Raw genomic sequence first — 22,800 nt, 5'->3', positions numbered from 1 at the left:
AACTTAATGAAGCAATGAAAATTTGGATAATACTGACTGAAAAACCTAAGCAACAGTAAAATGTATGTTCAAATGTGAACCACAATAAAAACTGAAGAATCTGAAATGAGTATCACCAAAAACAAATCATGAGAAGACAAATAGTAGATGTGGACAGGTTATAATACAATTCAAACAGATGACAGTAAAGAAGTAACAAGCAGAATGGCATTCAAGTATATAATGCATGAAGGAAAATATATATATTTAGGAGCTTTCTCAATTCTCTTGACATTGTGAGGATGCTACCAAAGCATTAGTTTTTTTTTCTTCTCAGCCTGAAACCAATATATATATATATATATATATATATATATATATATATATATATATATATATACACATACATACATATATATAATCATACAAATGCATACATTAGATGCACACTTGTACATATATACATATTTATCCAGATATGTATCTACATAATCTACATATATAGACAAAAACATATGCGTGCATATGTTTACATACATCTATATATGCACATACATGCACTCCATACTCTTCTTGAATTTTTAAGCTTTTTATTTCACATTTCTGATGAATCAGTTTACATAAATCAACTGGTGGTTCAATGAATCTCAAGCCTGTCGTGCTACCTTTTTAAGTACTCTCTCTATGGGGCAATTCCTAGATTCTCCAACCCTTACATGGTATATAGACTATCCCGAGATGACCTCCTGAAAGGGGATACCAAGAGTGGCATAAAATGAGCAGGAATAAAATTAATGTGAAGAAAACTGCATATTCATCACTCAAACCAATTTATGACCTCATACATTTGTTTGAATGAACATGCATTTTTCTTCACAAAATAATTTTTAAGAAAAGTTACTCTATTCTCTCAGTTGTATATATGTATGTTTGTGGTTTGTGTGTGAATGTGAGAGAGTAAGTCAGACAGAGAGTGAGAGAACTAGGTACTGTTTAATTATTTAAAATCCATACTTCAAAAGACATACTTTCTTGCTCTTTTTGACCCATGCTATCTTATTTGTCATGGAGGTTAATATCCACCTCAGGTGATGCTATTGCCTGCCTGTGGAAATATGAGGGAAAGTTCAAAGGAACATTTTTGCTCTGTGAATCTTGGCTCTACAGTTGATGCATGTATAATCATCATCAAAGCAGCAAACATTTACTTCTACTCTTGGCTATGCTGGAAATGTCAGAAAATTAAAAGAGAATTTAAATATCACTGTTGGATGTAGAAGAAACTATAAATGTGATCATCTATTTGTTCAACAGATACTGTGGGCTTAACCATAGTCAAGGTCCTATGTGTGGTGGTATGGGAGACAAGTAAAATTGCTTCTTGCTCTAAAGAACTTTTTAATCTAGTCCCAGACTTCAGTAATATTCTCCATAAGAACATGCAAAGTATATGTTCAGAAGAGAAGGAAAAATGCAATGTTGTCTCAAAGGAAAGATTGATCACTTCTGCTTGAGGAAAGAAAAAGTTGTATGGAACAAATGGAATATGATCTTAACTTTTAATCTTAATAGGATTTCAACTGCTGGAGATGGTGTTTTGAGAATGGTGGTGGTAGGAGGATTGGGGCTAACTTTGGAAAAATGCCTGACCATAGAGATGAACACCTATTGATGCATGTTTTCTTCCCTTCTAACTCATTCATACCATATAAGCAGTGGAGGGTATAGGAATTGCCCAGCATAGAGTGGAATTACAAAGATGACATCACAGTCTTGAGATGCTGAATTGAACCAATGCCAATTTATATGAATTGATTCATTGAACATACACATAAAAAAGCTTTAATGTTCAAGAAAAGTACACACAGCATGCATGTGTGTACATGAATGCTTATAAACACACATGCACAGATACAAACATACTTACATGTGTATGTGTATGTTCATATCCATGCTTGCATGTATGCATGTGCATGAATAGAGACACATCTATATGTGTACAAATAAATGTCCATTATTATATGGGAAAACCCCATACACATATTTCCTTGAAACTGAGAGAAACCAATCATATTAGTCTTGTACATGTATATATAAGGCATACACACAAACAAGTATGTACTTGTTTGTGTTTGCATTCATGCATATGTGTTCATATGTATGTGTGCACATACATGGATACATATATATGTGTATGGGTGTGTGCATGTTTACATAAATGAGCATTATTTCAAGGCAAAACTCCATACTCATATTTCTTTGAAACTGAGAGAATCCAGTTGTATTCTTCATCAAGATGCATAAAACATACATATGCACACAATTCTAGATAGACATAGGTGTGCATGTATACACATGTGTATCTATGTCTGGGTGTGCTGCATGCACATTACACATGTGTGTGTGTGTGTGTGCATGTATACATAAATGACTACTATTACAAGGGAAAACCCCATACTTGAAATTGTTAGAAAGCAATCATATTCTTCTTTTGTTTTTCTGTTAATCAATGGAAGATCTTTTCTTCTCCTTATAATTTTATTCAATAAATGAAATATTTCTGATTAACTTAGACAGTCGTTCTATCCTGACATTATTTGAGAAACCAGAACATGCTTATTGAAAAGGGAAAATAATAAAAAAAAATGAGCAGGAAAATTCTCACTAACAATTCTTTAACAAGTGGCCATTCAGTCTCAAGGTGATATTCTTTATTAATGGGGGAGAGGGAGAAGAGGGGGGCATAGTGTACTACCTCTTGATACAGGACATTCTACTTTTATTTGCTCATATTTTAAGGAAGGGACCGAAGGAAAAATCATGTTAAACTACTACTATATGCTGGGGGCTGTGTTAAGCTCTTTAAAATTATTATTTCACTTCAGAATCACAACAACCTATGAAGGTGCTCTTATTATTTCCATTTTAAGTTGAGAAAACTGAGGCAGATAGAAGTTAAATAATTTACCTATGATTGAACATCCAGTAAGTATCTAAGATTGAATTTGAACTCAGACCTTCTCAACTCAAGGCCTGACTCTCCTTCTAATGTACTTCCTGTACTTTTCCCCCCTATGTTTCTCCCTATTCAGTGATAAATTAAATTAGAAAAATAATTAATTCTGCAACAGACCTTCAAGATAACCTAACTAGTTGATATTGACTTTGTTTCCATTGTATTATGGACCCATCAGGGAAATCACAATAGGCATTATACGAGTGAGTTGACAGGTTTGATGTATGTGCTTCAAATAAAGGGGATTAAGGAAAACAAAGCAAAACAAACAAAAAAAACAAACAAAAATACCTTTCATTCAATCATGTTGTTCAAGTTTGAGTAAAATTTATGTATAGAAACTACTTCAGAAGAATATAGTGAAGAGAGTGTATAATAATGTCTATCAGCCGAGTGGAGCAGACTGTGAATTCCTGCCATGCCATCTCTATTTAGTGTCAATGAAGAACTAGGCTCAGCCCTAGAAAAGCAATCCTCTCTTTAAGAGCTAAATCTTATTTGTGTAAAGCATTAGCACGAGTCCCAAGGCAACAATGAAGGCATTTTTTTCCCCAAGGATTGCTTAAGAATCTGTATATGATTCTCATTGACATTAATGGGAGTTCCATAGAAAGCTTTAACACGCATCATTTTGAAATTTGTAAGTGCATATGCCTAGCTCCTAGAGAATGTTTTGTGCCTGTGGAAATTGTACAGCAAAATTTCTGTGTTTTCATTGGACTCATGAAGAATTTAATATCCTGTGACTGCCAACAAAACTAAAAATGGTGGGGGGAGGTGATATGAGTTCAATTAATCATCAGTGGAAAAAGAAAAATAATTAGTTGCATCAATTATTAGGCATGCTGCTACAGATTTAAAAATAGTTGTTTTGCTGAATTTTTCATTTTTAACTAAAAATGTGCTTGCATCATCTATAAGAATCAATTGCTTCCTATGGAGCTTTAAAGGCTCACAAAGCCTTGGATAAGGAAGAGACTAGAACTAGATGTCTACTGAAATATGCCCATTTTTGCAGAAAGAACATATTGACAATTTTAATCACTGTATAGGTAATGTTAATTCTCCTTGTATACTTGAGTTTGGATACAAACATATATACACACACATATATATATATATATATATATATACACACACACACACACATATATATACATATACATATACATATACATATACATATACATATACATATACATATACATATATATATATACATATATATTCTTAAGCAATATATAGAATCAATATAGGACCAGGTTACATAAAAAATGTACCCCCTTATAATTTATGAAGCTATTTGGGAAAGTGGATAGATTATTGAATTATTGAACTTGGATTCAGAAAGATCTGGTTTATATTCTGCCTCAGGCACTTAATAAGTATGAGCCTAGATAATTCCCTTTACCTGTCTCATCCTCAGTTCTTTCATCTGTAAAATGGGAATAGCAGGAACACCTGCCTTACATAGTGCTTATTGGCAGAGGAGATAACAAATATGATAATCTGAAGATCAATATACATGATAACTATTATTATTTAAGAGATATTCAGAGGATTGATTTATTTCCTATTCTACTTTGAGTAACTTGTACTTTATACAAGTCAGAATGCATTTTCTACATTAATGATAGATTCTGTGTGGGAGGAGTTTGGTTGAATTTCAGAGCATGTGCAGGGAAATAATGGTGAAGCTATAATGATTGCCTGTTATAAAGAACTTTAAAAACCAAAAAAAAGAGATTTAAATTTTAATCCTCAAGTCACCAGAGACCTATAGGTAATCAGCTGAGTATGACACAGTTAAATCAGTGTTTAGGAAAAATTATTTTGACAACTACATGAGGACTCATTGGAATAGGAAGAGACTTTGGTGAAGGAGACTTCTGATACATGTCATTTTTTCTCCAAGAATAGTAAGAAAAACTTGGAATATTTGTGGAAATGTAAGTAAGCTTTAACTGCAACATCCCTCTGAAGAACCAGCCAGTCTAGAATCTCTTTAAGAATAAAATAAAATTAGTTTGACTTTTCTGTCCTTGATTAAATCATTCCATCTCATTTTGATCTTTTCTAGATATTTGACTTAACATTCCTTCAATATTTCTTAAAATTCTGTTAGAATTTAAAGTTAATCAAGCTAGTGTACAGACTTTATTGTCTTCTAAGTTTTGAAAATCTGGGTAGACATTGTTAAATTAATGGAAACAATGAGGCACTGAAGATTGGAACTAGCAAGACAGGCATAATGTTTGTCCCCATTCTCAAAAAAGACCACGATTTCAGGGAAGTGATGCCATGATGACCATATGAATTGGATTTGAGTGAGGGGAACCTATGCGAAGTCACCAACCTCACTTTCTCCTCAGGAGTCATCTGGGTAAAATGGCCAGATATACATTTGGACAACTGGAGATGGCCCTGGATGTGAGGCATCAGGGTTAAGTGATTTGCCCAAGGTCACACATAGTATCAAGTGTCTAAAGCCTGAGCCAGGTCCTCCTGACTGCAAGATCAGTGCTCTATCCACTGCTCCATCAGCTCCAACAAATAAGACAGGCAACACTAGCATTAAGAGACAGTGAGAACCCTATATTTCCAGTAATTGAATGACCCTGGGCAGGTATCTCTTGACATCAGAATTCTTATTCTATGAGTTGTTTATACTAGAATACTGCTAATTTTTAAAAAATGATTTCCTGTTTTGTATAGTTGATTTTTTTTTAACCTAAGCACAGGACTTTGCATTAATTTCTGTTTCATTAAGCAAACTTCCTTGTTTCTTTTTTTGTTTGTTTTGTTTTGTTTTTGTGTTTATCCAACTTTTTAGCCCACTAATATTTTTACAATATAAACATGCTTTCTAGGTCATTATCTAAGTTGCGCAGCCAACTGATCTAGGAAAGAGGCATTATGGTATTCTACTGGACACTTCCCTCCGGGTTAACATTAACCACCATTTTTTTTATAATGGTTGCTCAATTAGACATGATCCATTTACCTAATACCATGCTATTTCTCATTTTTCCATCATATCCTCAAGAATATAGTGAAAGATTTTCACAAATACTTTGTTCAAATGAATGTTAATAGAATTCCAATGATTGACTTGGTTATTAAGTCTATTGAAAATGAAATAGTAGTTAGTTTAGCATGACTCATTACTGTACCCATTGTGATTTCTAGTGATCAGCATTTCCTTTTACAAGTGCTTAAAAGTTATCTGCTTAATAATCTATTCTATTCTAGTCCTTTGCAGGCATTGACATCAAACTTCCTGGCTTTTTATTTCTGGAATGTACTCTCTATCCCCTTGTAAAAATCAGCCCCCCCCCCCCCTTACTCTCTTACCTTTTATTATTATTCACATTGTTCCTTATAATAAGGATTGACTGTCACCTCTTCTCCTTCTAGATTTTTTTAATCCTATCTAACTCAGTTAACAATCTTTCTCACTAATTAATTTACATTGATTAAATATGCTTGAGGCAGTTCTGGACTTGAAGTCATTAAGGTCTAAATTTAAAATCCATCTCTGGATGCCTCTGTCTAAGACTGGACCAGACAACTTAATCTCTCCCAAGCTCATGCATCTGCCTACTAAGACAGAGATGGTTGCTGACTAGCTAACTTGCTGACCATTAGAAATCATGATGGGTACACCAAAGCAATATATTAAGTTAATTTCTATTTCTTTTTGATGATTTTGCAACTAGATCAATCAACTATTGACAATTATCTTTTATTGTAATTTTCAGTCATATCCAAATATTTGTGACGCACTTTGGGATTTTCTTGGTAGAAATACTGAATGGAATTCTCCAATTCACTTTGCATATGAGTAAACTGAGGAAAATAGGCTTAAATGACTTTTCCAGCTTCATACAGCTAGTGATGTCTGAGACTACATTTGAATTCAAGTCTTCTACCTAGGTGCAGAGTTCTATCCATTGTGCAACTTATCTACCTAAGAAAAATAAGCAATAAAGGCTTTGTTTAGCTCCAAGTGGAGCTCATGGAGTTTTCTTGGCAAAGATACTGGAGTAGTTTGCCATTTCCTTCTCCAGTGGATCAAAGTAAATAGTGTGCCCAGGGTCACACAAAGCTAGTAAATCATGAGGCAAGATTTGAACTCTGGTCTTCCTGACTCCAAGCCCTGTGCTCAATCCACTGAACCACCTAGCTGCCTCATGATGTTATTATTATTGAAAAGATAAAATAAAAACAGAATGAGAAATGTTTTCCCCAGATTATGACCCTGAGGGCACATTTCCCCTATCCTGACTCAGTCTCTGAGTAGAATAGGCTCATACTCAAATTCAGTCCACTGAGATGGATATCTGTGGCCTCTGGCCCCGTCAGCTCATTCCACAAAGCTCAAAGCTAATTTGGCCAGTAACAAAGCCATGTCCAGACTCTCAGATCTTCTTTTGATTTGCTCCCCTAACCTTTCAAAGCTCACAGAGAGAACATGAGTGCCAGTCTCTTTCTCAGATCAGAAACAACAGTGGCATCACATGATACCCAAATCCCTCTAATACTACACTCTAGGAAATCACAGTAGGTCTTCCTTCTTCAGAGAATGTCTTGGCCAGTAGAATTTTCCAGTTGGGTAATATGAATATCTTCAATCAACAATCCATCTTTTCATCATGTGATTAGCAGAATGTCATGTTTTGTCCTTCATTCTTGAAGAAGACTGGAGGGGGTGTGGTAAATCACCAGCCCCACTTTCTCCTCCAGTGCCATCTGGGTCCAGTGCCCAGACATGAATCAGAATGACTAGAGATGACTCTGTATATGAGGCTGTCAGGATTAAATGATTTGCCCAAGGTCACAAGGTTAGTAAATGTCAAGTGCCTGAGGGTGGATTTGAACTCCCAACCTCCTGACTCCAAGATCAGTGAAGTACATTGTGCCACCTAGCTTCCCTGATTAGAATCAACTACAGAAACTCTTTGTCCATTCCAAATTGTGGATTTTTCCATTACACAACAGCATGTCTTTGCAGGAGCAAGTTCCCAACCTCTTCTAAATAGGGGATTAAGACAGATCCCCCAATCCCCTTACACAAAGGAATCAGATGGAAGGAAGCATTGGAACCTTTACTTATTTCAATGATTTAGTACAGACAAGTAGAACGAAACCTGCAAGCTTTGAGCAATAGAATTGCTCAAGATGAGTTTTCTTCAATTTCTCTTCTTGCACAGTTATTGGCAGGTGAACTATATTAGATGCCATTTATATTCTATTTTTCTGGGTGCCAAGTATTGATATGAGTTACCATTGGAATGCCACTTCTGCACTTTCTCTAACAAAGAAAGAACCTGATATCATTGATTCTTTCAGTGAGTTTCAGAATTTGGTCAGTATCTGTACTCATAAATGAAGACTAGGATACCAAATAGAGTGTCTCAGGAGAACTAGTCAGAGAAAGAGCCTCTATCTGTTACAAGAAAACTCTTATCTCAAGCATGAATCAAGTTTAGATAGGGGTTTGAATAAGGAGCTTCCAGCTTTAGCCTGGCAGGAATTGGACAGGTTTTACATTATTGGCTGACATTATCATTTTTTTCCCTCCTGCCACAGCAGTATTTGTAAACTGAATGGTCTGGTGACTGATGATGCCAGGTATAAACAATAAGCAGCAGGCAAAGAAACGAATGAAAAGAATCTGTGTTGGCATGGGGAAGAGAGGCAATTCTTCCTCATTCTATCAGAGCTGATTCTTTATGAATTACAGACCCCTGTCATGAGCTGGGAAACCAGAAGGAGGAGAGAACAATAAGCAGATTAAAATAAAGTAGTCTGAATGTTACTAGGATTTATAATCAGCCATGGGGGGGAGTTTTTTCTGTCACTTTCACTAACACTTATCTTTCGTTGACTGAAAGATTATATTATGTGAAATGAATCCTTATCAATTATGTAACTGGGAAATGTCATTAAAAATCATAGCATTAATGAATTTGAAGTTTATTGTTGGGGGAAGAAGGGGGTCTTGCAAATGAATTTTAAGATAATTTGGAATGAATTAATATTGCTTTTTTTAACTTTCTGTAATACACATTCCAATACCTCTAATGTCAAAAGGACAGTTGGACCTTTGGAGTAGTCACCTTCTCAGTGAATAATTTAAAATAAGTGAAGATTACTTTCAAGATTTTTTTATCTGACATCTAATAATTTGAAGTATAACCAGAGTTGTGATTTATCAATAATATCACTTCCCAATTAAAGTATCTCTGAGGTATCACATTATACCTTTTACATAGACAAATATGATCAGAAATGACCATGATCAATATTGGAGGGGATGTGGGGAATCTGGGACATTAATGCATTATTGGTGGAGTTGTAAACTGATCCAAACCCTCTGGAGAAAAATTTTGAATTACGTCCAAAGAGCAATAAAAATGTGCATACACTTTGATCCAGCAATACCACTGCCGCATCTGTATTCTGAAGAGATCATGGAAAAGGGTAAAAATCCCACATGTACAAAATAATTAATAGCAGCTCAGTTTGTAGCAGCAAAGAATTGGAAATTGAGGGCATGCTCAGCAATTGGAGAATGGTTGAACAAATTATGGTATATGTATGTGATGGATCACTATTGTTCTATAAGAAATCATGAGAGATAGGATTTCAGAAAATCCTGGAATTAATGCTGAGTGATATGAGAAGAACCAGAAGAACATTGTACATACTAACAACAACATGGGTTGATGATCAACCTTAGGAATCTGCTCACTCCATCAGTTCAATAATCAGGGACAATTTTAGGGGATCTTGATGGAGAATACTATCAGTATCCACAGAAGGAACTGTGGAAATTAAAGGAAGTCCCAAGCTTATTATCTTCAGTTTTTACAGTTGTTTCATGTATTACATAATTTTGCTATCTCTAATTTTTTTCTTCCTTTTCAAATTGTTTCTTCTCTCACAACACATTCAATTTTGATCTATGTATAAACATGGATGTTAATGTAAAGATTATATCAGATTACCTTCTATTGGAGGGAGGGGGTGGGAAGGTAGGGGAAGGAGAAAAAAATTGAAGCTCAAAACTTTGCCCAAAAATGAATGGTAGAAACTGCCTTTGTATGTAACTGGAAAAAATAAAGTATTTATATAATGGAAAAAATAATATACTTTCCAAAAGTCTAATGATATAGGTATTTTATTCAATATGCAAATTTTTAATTTAACACATATAATGATATATTTGTTTTTTGAGGTCAATATCTTGTCAATATTTAAAAATGGCATGGGTTTCTATGGTGAAAAATGTGATTTTCTTTTTAAGTATAGGAGAAGCAGTTGAACTAGACAGTAATGTGAGAAGCAGGATGGCATAAACTTTGGATAAAAAATCAAAACAGAGAAACTTAATGATAATTGCATTGTACCACCTGGCTTCTGATTCTTTAGCCACCTTCCTTGTTAAGAATTTAATTATAAAGTCTATTTATTCTGTGGGCATGAACTAGACCAAAAGTAAAATGGGGGATACTTATGGAACCAAGGAGAAAAGGGATATATGACCAGAATAGAGGGATTACCAGATGCAATAAGGAAAAAGAAAGACTTAATTAGAGGTAAATGTCCTATCAGAAAGATATGCTGAAGATCACAAACATTCATGCTTACCTGGAGAACTTATGAAGTATTGTAGTCATTTGCATCTGAGTCACTTAACTTACTTTCTTTGAACTCTTACAATCTAATTTGTCTACAGATGAAAATTAACTTGGGCTACTTGTTTTGGGAGGCTTTATGAATCTTAGATCTTATAGCATTGTAAATCTTTGATATGTTGACTTTATTTAATTCTATTGTGATTATTAAAGAACCATATCCAACTATGTTATATTTTTGTGAGTTGTAATCGTGAATCATTTCAATCATGTCTGAATTTTTGTGACCCCATTTGGTGTTTTTTTCAACAAAAGAGAATGCTATCTATGCCTATGTCTGTCTGAAGAATGTTGTCTGTGTGTGTGTATGTGTGTGTGTGTGTGTGTGTGTGTGTGTGTTGTGTTGATCTTTTTCCAACTGAATACATTGTTTGTTACTGGGTGAGTAGCTGAAATGCCATGATTGATATTATGTATGGGAAATGGGAAGTGGAGAAGAGAAAAAATACCTACCCCCTGTCCTTTGTGACTACTTTCTGTTTTCCTTGTAAAAGGATGACCCTTAATGGTGCTACTCTCTGACTTCCACATTTCAAACCTGAACTACTTTTTCTTTTCTTTTACAACTCCCAGAGATATAACTTACCTTTCCCCTGCTAGTGCCAAAACTGCTCTTCTAAATCAGAAAAGCTTTTCCTACTTCATAAGGGGATGCACAATACAGACTTATCTTTGTAAAATAGCTATAAAAATAAACAATGGATGAATAATAATAGTAACAATAACAATTACATTGTGTTAGCCTGAAATTCTGCCTCTCACATGTATAGCTCTTGAGGTAAGGCTGTCATGTGGCATGCTCCAAAGTGATTTGTGGTCTAGAACATGGGTTGAAAGAAGCATGCAACTAGGAAACTAAAATCTACTATCAGTAGGGAATAATAATAGAGCTTTAATTAATTTTCATGACACCATTGGCTTTCTTTTAACTATCTTGTTTGCTGGGTGTGCTATAAAAGAGTCATAAAGAAATTCAGATGGAATTTTCTGGGATGAATCCCTTAATAATTAGGAAATAGATATTGAAAACGTTCATTTACATAGAATATATATTCAGATTCAAACCAGCTGTATTCATTGATTTCATAAGTTTCATTATACCTGAAGCTTTTTCAAGATTGATTGAATATGGGATTCCCATCAATTGGGGAATGGTTAAATAAGTTATGATATATGAATACTATGGAATATTATTGTTCTATAAGAAAGTATGAATAGTCTGACTCTAGAGAAGTATGGAATGACTGAAGCTGAGCAAAGGGAGCAGAACAAGAGAACAATGTCCACATTAACAACATTGTGAGATGATCAACCTTAATGGAAGCAGCTCCTCTCAATAGTTCAGAGAGTTAGGACAACCCTATAAGTTAACCCCATCCAGAGGAAGAAAAATAAACAAAACAACAACAGCAATGAAAAGAAAAAGAAGCCCTTTAGAATCTGATGAACACTTTATAAAAATTATCTCTCATGTATCTCTTTCCTTAATCCTAATTTCTCATATAGAAAGTGACTAATATGTAATCACATTTATCCAAAATATGTATGTACAATGCTAATCTGACTGTTCACCACTGAGGGGATAGGGGTGGGAAGGGAGGGTGCAAGGAAATTTTGTAATTTAAAAATATACATGTGCATATGAATGAAAAGAAATAAATAATTTTAAAGATTGAATATTTGTGTATAAATATAGACATAGCTGGAAATATTATATTTCTGTACATATAAATAATGCATGTATGCATAAATAAATAATATATAATACATAAAATTTATACATATGTAATTTATAGCTATATATAAGTAGACACTTCATAGACATAGTTTCACATTTTCTCATCTTTATCAGCAGGAGAAACAAGTTTAGGATTATCATCCTGAAAGAAATTCTGTTCCATCTCTTCACATCCATCATAGCTAAGCTTATATAAACTTCAAGTAAAGTTTGTAAATTTAAGATTGTAAATTTAAACTTTTCTTCTCTTCCTGCTTCTATAACCATTCTTTGAAAAGCAAATTAAGAAAGTAGCTCACCTCCTCCTTGCACTTCTAGCTATCCCTTGGGAATAATCATTAGTCTCCCTAACTTCCACACAAAATCAATGCCAATGTAAATCAGATTGCAGTGGCTTCAGTATTACTCTATCTTCCTGTCAGATGGGTTCCCTTTTATCCAGAGAATGAACAGAATTAAAATAAATTGGACTCCTGAGAAGACTCCATATAGCAAACTCACTTCAAGATGCTGGTAACACCCTTCAGACTGTTTAATCATCCTTCCTGTCCTCATAGTCATCCAAAAAAGTCAAAACTAATATTGAATCATCATGATCCTAATGAATGAGCTTCTGACTTATAAGGGATAGTTTACTCAATCTGGATAAGTAAGATCTCATTCTTACCACTTGTTCAGGGTCTCTTGCCATGTTACTATGTGGGAGAAAAATTCCAATGTTCTCTTTTCAGTTAAATTACTGAAACTGAATTTATGTTCTGTAATCATTTTTGAACCTTATTTTGTCATCCTACCCTCCTTCAACATCACTGAGCAGTTGCTGGTTAAAACCAAAACATTCTGAGTAGAAACATTGTATAAATATCTGGAAGCACAATCTGAATGCTGTAGGTCAAGTTTTGACAATGGAAATGATGGTACTATAATATGGAGTTCAGATGCCTCCCACAATATTGTCAACCCTTATGCAGAGGCCCATGAGAGGGTTAGGCAAGTAAAAGCCTTTGAAAGAAGAGCTCTGTGGGAAGCAAAGATGCCAAAAGAGTAAAACTGAGAGGAAACATTTGTAAATAGTTCTAAATGAACACCCACATTGCTCCCTTGCTAAGAAGTCTGAGAAAGGAGAAGGAAAAAAGTCTTTAGTGTGGGAGTTTATTATCTCTAAATCAAAAGGATAATAGAAATGCAATTTGATGTTTTATAGAATAATTCAAGTGACAGTTGTAGACAGAAGGCAAATTTATGAGACCATCTGCTATAACAATCCATTGGGGGAAAATGACCATAATCTAGCCTGAAATAAACTAACACCCCATTACTCTCCCAGCTTTCAATAGGTTCAACTCACTTATTATCTATTTAATGCTTTTGAGTGAAATTGGGACCTTTCTTTTCTTTCTTTTTCTGCCTTTTGCCAACAGGATTGCAAGTTATAATTTACAAGGGCACAATTCCTGTCCTAGGTTGTTGGTTAAATGCCTAGTCTATGATTTGGTATTAAATTCTTACTTGGTCCATTATACTCATTGTGCTAAACACTGGAGATACGAAATAGTCTCTGACCCTCACATGGGTAAAAAGAATTATATTTTAGTATTAAAAATATCTATGAAGTATTATTACTTTCTACATCTTATATATAATTGTTCTACATTTCCTAGCAGAGACTTTTTCATAGTACCAAATAATAAACATTCCTTCATAGCTTAATGTTGAGAAAGAATGAATGAATTCTTTTCTGTGGTATCCCTGAGTTATGTACCTCCAGTTCAGTCCATTGTCCATTCAATGATCAAACTGATCTTTGTAAAGAGAATGTCTGAACATGATACCCCACTAGTCGAAAACTCCATTGACTATGTCTAATTTCCAGGAGCAAATGTTAAATATTCTGTTTGCTTTTTAAAGGAAAATCTGACCTTTTCCCGCCTTTCAAATCTTCCCCCTCCATGTATATAGTTTTTGAGCTAGTCACAGTAGGTTCATTTATGCAGGGCTGTACAAGATACTCCATCTTTTCTCCTTGCATTTTCACTGACTCTACCTCCATTTCTGAAACACTCTACTTTTCCATGACTTTCTCCTAGTTTCCATGACTTCCTTTCTTTTCTTTTCCCCTTTTCCTATCATTTTGATTTTTACAAGGTTAGGTAACTTGCCCAAGATCGCACAGCTAAGCAAGTATTAAATGTCTGAGGCTGAATATGACAAGAAAGGACAATGATCAATGTTGGAAGGGATGCAGGAAATCTGGGACACTAATACATTGTTGGTGGAGTGGTTAACTGATACACCCTTTCTGGAGAGCAATTTGAGATTATGCCCAAAGGGCAACAAAAATGTGCATACCCTTTGACCCAGCAATAACACTACTAGGTCTATACCCTGAAGAGATGATAAAAAAAAGGATAAAAACATCACTTGTACAAAAATATTTATAGTAGTTCTTTTTGTGGTGGCAAAAAAATTGGAAATTAAGTGAATGTCCTTCAATTAGGGAATGGCTTAGCAAACTGTACTATATGTATGCCATGGAACACTATTCTGTTAGAAATCAGGAGAGACTCAATTCAGGGAAGCCTGGAAAGATTTGCATGATCTGATGCTGAGTGAGATGAACAGAACCAGAAAAATATTATACACCCTAATAGCAACATGAGGGCAATAATCAACCCTGATGGACTTCCTCATCCCTTCAGTGCAGCAACCAGGGACAATTTTGAACTATCTGCAATGGAGAATACCATCTGTATCCAGGGAAAGAATTATGGACTTTGAACAAAGATCAAAGACTATTACCATCAAACTAGGTAAAAAAAAAAAGCAATAAATTATGTAATTTTACTATCTCATACTTTATTTACTTTCTTAAGGATATGATTTCTCTGTCATCACATTCAACCAAGATAAATGTATATCATGGAACCACTGTAAACACTAACAGAATGCCTTCTTTTGGGGGATGGGTGGGGGGAAGGAAGAAAGAATGGGGAAAAAGTTGTAAAACTCAAAATAAATAAAATCTTTCTTGTAAAAAAAATGTGTCTGAGGCTGTATTTGAACTCAGTGCTCTAGCCACCATGCCACCTAGCTGCTCCAGAATTCCTTTTCTTTCTTTTTTTTCATTCATTCATTTATTTATTTAATTTTTATCCATTTGCACATGCATATTTCCAAGTTACAGAATTTCCCTACACCCTTCCTTCCCATAATCCTCCCCTCAGTCTGGAACAGTCAGGTTAGTAGTTTGCGTACATATTTTGTTAAACATATTTACAAATGTGTAATTTTTGTCTTGAGGAATTAGAATGAAGGGAAAGAGATACATAAGAGACAATTTTTATAAAGTGTTCATCACATTTGGTAGGGATGCTTTTTTTTCTGTGTGATTTGTTATGCTTTTTCTTCTTCTGGTTGGGGCAGACTTCCTTTACTTTCAACTAAAACTTCACCTTCTGCAACAAGCTCCTGTCCTAAATCCAATTTAATACTACTATTTATGTCTCTGAGATCACCCCAGTTCATGCTGTATATATCTTGTTGTTATATGTCGTCATTTTCATCTTTTTTCCCTCCAGTTAATGGTGAATTTCTTGAAAGCAGGTATTATTTTTGCTTTATTTTCATCCCCATCATTTAGCTTTTGAACTAGCACAATTTATGTATTTACTCTTGTTTTTCAGATGGTACCGACCCCAAAACAAAGATTTTTTTTTTTACGATTTGCCAAGGAAAATGGGGTTAAGTGCTTCAGAGTTAGGTAATTATTAAGTATCTGAGACTAGATTTGAACTCAGGTTCTCCTGAATCCAGGGCCAGTGCTCTATCCACTGCACAACCTAGCTGCCCTACTGTACCACCTAGCTGCCCCTTACTGTGCCACCTAGCTGCCCCAACAAAGATTCTTAACATTTAGGCAATGAAACATGGGCTATAATCATCATTATAGGTCTATTCAGCCAAAATATTTGCAGACATGAATGAGATCATATGTATTCTATTACATACTTCTTTCATTGCAATATCTATTAGATTGTGGAGCATTACTCTCTTAGGCTACAAAAAACCCCACAAAATTCCTGCATACAGAAGATTTTTCAAAATGATTTTTAAAAATTGTACTAAAACTACCTTTGAAACTGAAACTATATGTCTATATGGTACATCTGACTTTCTGTCTATCTCTCAAGCTGTCAATCCATCTATATCAGATTTGTGTGTGATAAATTCAAAGACAAAGTCTATTTTTAAGGACTTAATAAGCTGAAAATACCCTATTTTAAATTGTCAATTTCTCTTGTTCATATCAGGAAGGCTGCCTCAGAGTGGGCTTTTTTCCATTTTTGACATGAGGGTTTCAAGTATATAATGTATATCTATATCTGTATATATGAACAAAAAGATAGAACTTTAAACATTCAATTATTTACAAAGAGAAAAATTACTGAATGTTTTCAATACTCTTGAAGTACAAGGAAATGTGCCATAGGAGTTTGTCTACCTTGTCTTCTGATTGCAGTTGTAGATGAATATTTATGCTTGGATCACAGGATCTTCAACATAGAGAAGGAAAGGAACTTAGAATCGCCCTCATTTTATAAATGAGGAAAATGAAACCTGGGGATGTTAAGTAGGAATATTGGATAAAAGAATCATTATTGAAACTCAAGTCTGTTTTGAAATTCACTAGTCTGCTCACAATTCCTGTCACTATTGTGGCACTTGAACTAACTTTGGGAACTTTACATTTCAGTTTTTAGACTAAGGAAAATCTTTCTCATCCCTCATATTGTTTTCAGGAACACCTTTGATGTATTTCTTGATTTGACTATGGTGTTATAGAAAGATTGTTGAATGTGGATCTAAGTTTTAACTCTATAGTATTTCAAGACCTTACACAATGCACAACTTTTCTGTACCACAGTTTCCTTACCTGGATAATAAAGTTTGGACTAGATGATCATGAACATCCTTTCCAGCACTTAAAAACTTGTGACTTGTTATTTACTTGTCTTAAGCATCATTAGTATGTTATTATTTTACTGTACTGACTTGGCACAGGCACAGATCATCCTCTAATACTGCGAGGCTCTGAGACCTCTAGTACATTTAGACCCTATGCCACCAGATTTTTTCCTTTGCTGCCTGATTGTATTACATCCAATTCAGATTAATTTCTGATGTGGTACAAAGCACACAAAAGAATTCAGTCAAGGTTCCCCCATGAATTCAAACAAATGAAGCAATTACATATCCTTTTAAAGAATAATCCCTTTGTTACTCACTGTCCTAGTGTCCTTAATTTGAACACTACTTTTAGCAAAATATTTATTTCCCAGGAGCATCTAATCATTAAAATCTATTGAAATAGCTCTTTACTTTCCCATTAACTATAGCAATTGCATCCACAGAGAAGAGAAATTTTTCTTAGAAACAGTTTTTGATAATCTTATTAATTCTGTTATTTAAAGGCATTTCTAATTTTTCCTGACATCATAGAAATGTTTCCCCCATGATATTGCCTTTTAAGTAGGCCATAAGAAAAGATGATGCCATGATGTAATGGAAAAATATATGGTTTAGGGTTCAAGGATCAGTTGAGATATTTAACAGTTAAGGGATCATGGAAAAGTCACATCTCTCTGAACTTCAATTTTCTCATCAATAAAGTGAAACTAATGACAGTACTTAGATTTTTTCACCTATTTGGGTACTAGTGGGTGAAGTGCTTTGTAAATCTTCAAAAAGTCATATAAATATGACTGATTATTCTTGACATTTATCTTGACTTTATCTCCCATTCCAAGTCTCTATTAGCTATATGATCAGTGAATATATAATTACATAAAAATAGTATAAAGCATATATAATTATATTATAACAGTATATTACACATAATAAAACATGTAATATACTAATATAATATAATATAATATACACATATAATATACATATAATCACAAATGTTTCCCTTTAATAGAAATAGTTGGAAGGTAGATATATGAAACTGATTAGAAAGTGTTTCTCATTACTCATTTTAGGAAGACAAATAAAGAGTAGGGCTGGGGCTTCTGTTGTTAGTTCTGACATAAGATTGGTCATCTATGGGGGTGAGAGTGAAAAGAGTTCCTATATAATTGCTCCTTATGACATTCTGGATGTAAATAAACTGAAGAATATCTAAAAAGGATATGAGATGATTGGAAAAAATATATTTAAAAAAGTACCAGTTTAGGAATTGTATGACCTAGGTTCACATGTTACTTATAACCTATAAATCTTGAGCAAATCACAGTCTCTTTGTTATTTAATTTCACCATCTATAAAACAAGGAGTTGAACTCAATTTTTTCTAAGGTTTTCTTAAATTACATTGTGCATATATATGCATATGTGTACATACTCAAACATATATATTCACATACATGTGCACATATACATCTAATACTAAATATATTCACATACATAATCATAAAATGTCAGTATAATAAAGACCATATGATGCTCATATAGTATATATATAATATATATATATATATATCCAACACTAGATCTTAGTTTTGGATTGCAACTTTGGTAATTTTTTTCTCTGCCTTCCCCCCAAGAGATGATATTTGGCTTTAAACAGACCTTGAGGCACTTGAATTCTTGTTAAATTGATACATATTGAAAATGGGAAATGAACAAAAAAGCATTTTTAAACCACTAATACTGCTACTATCACAAATGTATACATGAATTTAGGATAGATTCCTGAAATTACAAATACCCAACTGAGAAAAACTTTTAGGTTATATATTATAACCTATATCTGAGAAGGAAAGTATATCAAAGTACCACAATCTGTCCTTGAATACCATCAAAGTTATAGAGTAGTCCATTCCACTTAGGGAGAGAAATTCCTTCTTAGACTAAACCTAAAACTATCTTTTTTTTTGCAGTACCCACTCTTTTAACTCTTACCTTTTGTGTTCTAGTTCAAAGTTGAACCGTTTCCCACATAATAACATTTGACATATTTGAAGGTCATAATCCCCATCCTTCTCCTCGCCCCCACCCCACCCCACCCCACCCCAATCTTGTCTTAGACTTTTAAAGACATCCACAGTATATAAACTATTTTTGCATGTCAATGTGATAATATGGAAAAAAAACAGTAAATTTTGAATCAGAGAATCTTCATCTAAATATCATTTTCTTTACAACAATCCTGTGAAACAAGTCTTCAAAGAGTAATAATTTTATCTTTGAGAAAGCTGAAATTCTGAAATGTCCTGAGTCATCCAGAAAATAAATTCTAACAGAAATTGAAATTGAACTCAGGTCTCCTGAATCTCACACCAACACTTGTTTTTGCAACAAGCTATTTGGCAGCTGTAAAAAAAATATAGACAGTAAGTTCACTAGCCATGATGTCTAATTCAAAAAGGATCAGTGTACACTAAACCACAAGGGACATTTAAAGGAGAAAGAGAGAGAGAGAGAAAGAAAGAAAGAGAGAGAGAGAGAGAGAGAGAGAGAGAGAGAGAGAGAGAAAGAAAGAAAGAAAGAAAGAAAGAAAGAAAGAAAGAAAGAGAGGTAAGAAAGTAGATGTAGTCTCATTTTGATTCTACCTATTTAATATCTGATACAGTACACAAAGAAATATGTTGTCAGTCAATAAAAATTTATCAATGCCTACAAGCTACTATGCACCAAGAACTGTGTTGGATAAGATAAAAAGAAAAACAAAAGACAGGTTCCCCTTGAAGAGCTCATAATATAAGGCAAAGGCATTTGAAATGATGGTAGGCAGTGTTGTTATAATTCTCTTGTATATAAAAAATGCTACATTCGGAATCAAGAGAATCTGGGCTCTAACTATTATTGTAAATAGATCCCAACCTCCTTGGACTTCAAATACCAAACTCCTCATCAAAAACTCATCTTTTAAACACCAATATCTTCTCAATGAAGCTATAAATGCTAAAATAGTGAAATATCAGAAAAATCATTCAGGTGACCCAGAAAACAAGACATAACCCCAAGATGGTAATCAGTAGTATGTAGCATATGACCAAAACTGCAAAGGACAAACCCAGTAAGGATATCATCAAGGAAATGTGTGCCTGAAAAGGGAGTGGGCCAGTCTTGAAGCAGCAGTGACAGCAGATGACCATTATATCATGCTTTTTTAACTCCTCAAACATTAAAAGAACCCAAGAATGGATCGATTTTGAAGGGTTGATGGAAAGATACAGACAAGAATTAAAGCAGAATTAAAGTGAATTTCAAAATTCACTTCACAATCTTGTTGTTAGGAACCTTCAACAGACCCTATAAAATGTGATCTATATGTCTTCTCCTTAAAGGAAGAAAAGGGTTTTTATAATCTCATGAATAAGAAATGATATAATAGGAGATGTGAATAAGTAGAAAAGAATGCCATCTATTCAAACTCCCAGGTAGGCTGTTTACAAAAGATGTACCATGGAGACAGTTTCTAAAGGAGCAGAGTTTCTCATTGGGTAGCTTTCAGCTAGTATTCATAGTAGAAGGCACTTCACCAGTTACTGAATCAACTACCATCTCCTCTTGTATTCCTCCTTCTCTTTCCTAGAAATAAATGCTTCTTTGGAACTATTACAAGAATTCTCCAACTTAATGTCAATCAGCATTTTTTTTTCTGAAATTCTTAACCAGAGATGTCAGATAACATTCATTTTCTGACTCCTAAGACAGTTCAAAGAACAGGTAGAAAACTCTTGGTTAAGTTGGCCATTGTCTAGATTTGCTTTAATAATAAAGAAAAAAAATAATATATAAATTCTAAGAGGGAAGTAGCACATAAGTTGAAAATGATTCCAGAAGTTGTATTGAGAAAATAATATGGAGAAAATTAATTTTTGCACTCTTTCTTTGGCTTCGAAAGGCAAGTGAAAAGGCTATTTATTTCAAAATGTCCAGAATTTTCATCCGAAGCAGGGTTAGACAAACATTGTTGAACCAATCACACAAAAATGTAGGGATGCTCAGTATAATATCCTAAATATAGAACAGAAAGCTTCACAGATAGTAAATATACCCTAGTATTCTCAGTAGAAACCAAACCAAACCCCTTACACAAGGACATATTGTGAAGCTGACAAAATATAGCCAAACAGAGGAAATTTTAATTTGCAGGACAAATGATGAGAGTAGCTATTTCCATTCTTCTAGAAATGCTTTTTTTTCATAAAAGCAATAGTCTAGTCCTGGGATTCTTCCTCTTTATTGTGTCATTGATTGCTTTGGTAATCTCATGAAGCTTGTGGACCAATTCTCAGAGAAATAGTTGGTACCTATGCTCATAATCGAAGGAAATGAAGGAACCAAAAGACATTTCTTCTATGTTAATGAAAATAAAAATGTAATTCCCCCATTCAAATTCACAGATATCATGAAATCTTTCCATGGACCCCCTTGATCTATAAATATCACTGTGAAACCTATCTCAACATTGATGATCTGACTTGACTTCTTGCCAGCCTTTGTAGAAGTCCAGGTATCATTGAGGGATGTTGTTAAATTCTGCATTGGGGATGATCATAAGAATAGATGGTTTCATTTACTGATTTTTCTTCCCTTATTCATTTTTCTCAGTTGCAAAGTTTCCTTGAAAACTCTCCATGTGAATTTAGGTAGAAAAAGCAGTGTTCACTAGGAGAAAAGAAATTCCTGGGAGGGATTTATATCTGAGAGCAGCAAGAGGGGAATTGGGCTAATCTCCTATGTTCTTAATATTAAGATCACTTGTATCAATCCCCAAGACTTGATATGTATTTGCTAATGATGTGATAGAGTATTAGGATTTACCTAAGAATGTAGCTCTGAGACAAATCTTATTGCTCCCCATTACACATAAGGAGGATAGGGGTGGGGAGTAACCTGACAAAAGATCTGATGTGAATTTTGTTTGTATAAGAATTTTTCATTAACAAATATGATCTAGATTCATTGGTTTTGTGTGAGAAGACAGTCATACTAATAAAATGATAATGGAACTGTGAATTATCCCAACTTTTCTAGGACAAATATTGTAATTAACTGAAAAAGTTATTAGATTTTCAAATCTGTTCATCCAGTAATACCATCATTTGGGATTTATTCCCAAGTCCATAACATAAGAGGACTTTTCCAGTTCTATATTATAATCCTCTGATCCAAAAAGGCCAAAGATAGAAGAAATTCTTTCTTATATATAAATATTAGTAACACAAATTTGCATCAAGGAAAAAAATGGGGAAAAGTACATGACCATTGATTGAGAAAGGATGAACAAATTGGTACATTGAAATCATATAATGCATGAATTCAGAAATTATAAGTATGAAGGATTAAAAGAAA

This window comes from Macrotis lagotis, chromosome 3, assembly GCF_037893015.1.
Source record: "Macrotis lagotis isolate mMagLag1 chromosome 3, bilby.v1.9.chrom.fasta, whole genome shotgun sequence".
Taxonomy (NCBI): domain Eukaryota; kingdom Metazoa; phylum Chordata; class Mammalia; order Peramelemorphia; family Peramelidae; genus Macrotis; species Macrotis lagotis.
The sequence above is the reverse complement of the archived record's forward strand: the minus strand, read 5'-3'. Positions refer to the sequence as shown.